General features: G+C 43.2%; 1 protein-coding gene across 1 annotated transcript in view; it reads left to right on the plus strand.

Moving 5' to 3' along the window:
- Window positions 564-4379, plus strand: part of LOC104788210 (jacalin-related lectin 39-like) — a 9092-nt gene continuing 5276 nt past the window's right edge. Inside the window, exon 1 of the mRNA XM_010513925.2 lies at window positions 564-695. The gene's annotated coding sequence lies outside the window, so the exon portion shown is untranslated. The remainder of the gene's footprint in view (window positions 696-4379) is intronic.

A 4379-nucleotide genomic window follows, 5' to 3' on the forward strand; every position in this document is an offset into this window, starting at 1 on the left:
GCATCAATGAACGTCAAAAAAGATTAAGCATTTTTTACAAAAACTTTTAAAAAATTATGCGTTAATTAACTGGCGAGAGAAAACGTGTGTGTGTTGATCTCACAAATACATGTACTTATTAATCAAGTTAATTTATATAAGGAAAACATTTTAGCAAGTTGCATAAAAGTCTTTAATCCTATAAATGAGAATGGCCTCATTGGTATAAAATAAATATTTTGACAAGATTTGGACTGTATTCTCTGGATCCTTAATATACTTAATCTTTAAAGAAAAAAAAATTTATTTTTTGAAAAGAAAAAAAACAAATGAGTCAAGACAAAAGTAAAACGAATGACAAAGTAGCCTATTCGTTGTACGCTAATCGTGTGGTGGTAGTTGTATCATGTATGGAACATACGTGGATATACGAAACAAATAGTGAGTTAACTCACTTTCTTGCATCATCCTGGCAAACCACTTCCTATAAATAGAATGAAACTACGAACTTTTTTCTTTCGGTAGGAAGAGTCTATACGAACTTATTAAGAAATATTGAAATATAAAATTACATGTAAATTAGTTTAGAAAAACTCAAGAGACGAGAAAGAACTATATATACCCCCCTCGCTCTCCCTCATGAAGTAAATCATCGCTCTCAAGTATCACCAGATTTATATTATATACAGCTTGAATTAGAGCTAAGAAACTCAAAGGTCAAGAATCATCTTTTTCTCTACTTTTAGTTTTGCTCTTCATAATTCTAATATTCTTACCTAGTCTCTATTTGTTAAGATCTATATTACTGTAGATATATTATATATATATATATAGTTTTAGTATAGCTCTACATATATAACATATAGTTCCCTCTCCAATTCATCATATTCTCCACACATAGATACCTTGAATGTAAACTTATTAAACTCCGTAGAGAATTCTATTAATGAGGCAGGCCTTATATATGTACAAGAGGAGTAGCCTCCAAGCAATATAGTTACAGACTTGACATTATCGACATAAAGGAAATATTCTATATTCCTATTCTAACACCCTCCCTCAGTCGGAGCAGGAGGTGGCCGGATGTTCAGACTGGATCGAAAGTCGCAAAATATGGTTGTGGGAAGTCCCTTAGTGAAGATGTCGGCGTATTGGAGAGACGACGGAACATGAAAGACTTTGACCTGACCAAGAGCCACCTTTTCCCGAACAAAATGTATATCAATTTCGATATGTTTGGTGCGTTGGTGTTGTACAGGATTAGACGACATGTAAACTGCACTAACATTATCGCAAAACACAAGGGAGGCTTTGGAAAGAGGACAACGTAACTCAAGAAAAAGATTACGTATCCAAGTAGCTTCGGCGACCACATTCGCAACACCTCTATATTCTGCCTCAGCACTAGAGCGTGACACTGTATGTTGACGTTTTGATGACCAAGAGATAAGATTATCACCCATGAATACACAAAACCCAGAGGTTGATCGACGAGTTGTAGGACACCCAGCCCAATCCGCATCAGTATAGGCGATAAGATCGGTTGAGGATGATGCATAGAGCTGGAGACCATGCTGGATAGTACCCTTAACATAGCGAAGAATGCGTTTAAGGGCATTGAAATGAGGAACTCGTGGATCATGCATGTACAAACAAACTTGGTGGACAGCATAGGATATGTCAGGACGAGTTATAGTGAGATATTGTAATGCCCCAGCAAGACTACGATATAAGGTAGGATCATCAACCGCATCACCAACCGCTTCAGCAAGCTTTGACTGCGTATCAACCGGTGTGAGGCATGGTTTGCAATTCGTCATCTTAGCGCGGTGAAGAATATCAGCAGCATAGTTCTGTTGTTGAAGAAACAAACCAAAGGAGTTATGAGTAAAAGTGATACCGAGAAAGTGATGTAGTCGACCAAGATCAGTCATAGCAAACTCGCTGCTAAGGGCCTTGATGATGGATTGGACGAGTGACGGAGATGAGGCAGTAAGCAGAATGTCGTCAACGTACAATAGGAGATACGCAAAATCACGACCTCAAGCCATGACGAACAACGACGGATCCGCAATGCTCTGAATAAAACCAATACGGCGTGCATACGTAGAGAACCGCTCGTTCCAAGCGCGAGGGGCTTGTTTGAGACCATAGAGGGACCGCCGGAGAAGACAGACATGATCAGGTTTGTCAGGATCACGAAAGCCTGGCGGTTGGTGCATATAAACAGTTTCCTTGAGATCACCATGAAGAAAAGCGTTTTGCACATCGAGTTGATGGAGCGGCCACTTCCATGTCGTAGCGACATGAAGAACAGCACAAATAGTAGTAGGTTTCACCACCAGGCTGAACGTCTCTTCACAATCGACACCTTCCTGTTGTGATTTTCCGTTAGCAACAAGCCGAGCTTTGTAGCGAGCAAGCGTCCCATCAGCATTAAATTTGTGCCTGTACAACCATAAAGAACGAACCACATTAGCATGCTTGGGCCGTGGTACAAGTGACCACGTCCCGGTTTTAATAAGAGCACTATATTCACATTCCATAGCCCCATTCCAGTTAGGGTCTTTTGCCGCTTGTATATGAGAAGCAGGTAGGGGAGAGACAGCCGCGGTATGGAGACACAAGCGCTGAATAGGCTTGGTAATGCCATTCTTACTGCGTGTAGTCATGGAGTGGGTAGAACTAGACGCAGGAGCTTGTGTTGTTGCGGGTACCGGTGCCGGGACTGGTGCAGGATGTGGTTCAGGGGCAAGTGGCTGTATCGGATCAGTTTGTGGTGGCGGTAACGGAGTGATGGACCGCGTTAGTGGAGGGACAGCCACATGATCATGAGGAATAGAAGGTGTAGAGCTTATAGCAAATGGGAATTGATTCTCATCGAATATCACATGGCGGGAGAGAATGATGCGATTGGTACGGCGATCAAGACAGCGAAAACCACGATGATCGGTTGGATAGCCGAGAAAAACACAAGGAGTCGACCTTGGAGCGAGTTTATGTGGTGTCGTGGAGGTGAGATTCAGATAGCACAGAGAACCAAACACACGAAAATGGTGAAACGGAACCGGTGAGTGGTATAACTTAACAAACGGAATCTCACTGTTTATCGCCGAAGACGGGAGACGGTTTAGAGTGTAAGCGGCAGTAAGGAGTGCTTCAGCCCAATAAATCAGCGGCATTGAGGCTTGAACCAACAAAGTGCGGACAAGATTGTTGAGCGTGCGAATCATGCGTTCAGCTTTGCCATTTTGCTGGGACGTATACGGACATGAGAAACGAAAACGAGTACCCGTGGTGGACATGTGATCATGGAATTGTCGATTATCATATTCACCACCGTTATCACATTGGAGAAACTTGATCTCACGCTGAAAGTGCATCCGGACATACGCTGAAAAAAGAAGAAATTTCCCAAAAACATCGCTTTTGTGTCGAAGTGGATAAACCTATACAAAGTGAGTGAAATCATCAACAAATAAAACATAATATCGAAGCCCGCTAGAAGTAGGAATTGGAGATGTAAAAATGTCGGTATGAATGATTTCAAATGGTTCACGAACAATAGAAGTAGATTTAAAGAAAGGGAGACGAGTGTGTTTTCCCAATTGACATGCATGACACAAATTTGTCAAGTCAGCCTTACGAAATGAAATAAAACCCAAAGAAGCTAGAGAAGAAAGCGTAGATATGCCCGGATGACCAAGACGACGGTGCCAGAGAGAGCCATCAACGGTGGAGACGGTGAGCGCTTGAGGAGACATGAGAGTGGGTGGCGTAACCGTGTAGAGATGGCCACTACTATCACATCGGAGAAGCCGGTTCCGTGTGAGAAGATCCTTAACAGAAAATCCAAAAGGGTCAAACTCAACAGTACATTTATTGTCAGTAACAAAGCGACGAACCGAAACCAAGTTCTTAACAATAGACGGACACACAAGAACATCACGAAGGTGGAGAGGACGAGATGAAGATGGTATGACAGTGTGTCTGGTGTGAGTAACAAGGGCAGAAGACCCATTACCAACTGTAAGAGAGGGAATGGTGCTCTTATTAAAAGGGGGACGTAGCGTACCTGGCTTAGCCGTGACGTGGTTCGTTGCACCGGTGTCCATGTACCAGCTTGACTCAGAGGGGTCTTGAATGCTCATGGAGCTGATCGCACTTGATAATGCAGAGGGAAGATAAGCAGAGGATTCGCCAATGGATGGAGTGGGGTTGGCGAGATGCGTTAAGTGAGCTTCGCCTCGTATATGTTGTTGCGGGTGTGACCCAAGAATGCTGCGTGAGTGAGCTGGATGGTGATGTGGAGTGTACGGCAGAGAGGACGGTGGTGGACTGGCGGCGTAGCTAGGCTGGTATGGTGACGGGTAAGACCAACCATACGGACCCGAAGCCCA

The sequence above is a fragment of the Camelina sativa genome, chromosome 5, assembly GCF_000633955.1.
Source record: "Camelina sativa cultivar DH55 chromosome 5, Cs, whole genome shotgun sequence".
In the NCBI taxonomy this organism is placed as follows: domain Eukaryota; kingdom Viridiplantae; phylum Streptophyta; class Magnoliopsida; order Brassicales; family Brassicaceae; genus Camelina; species Camelina sativa.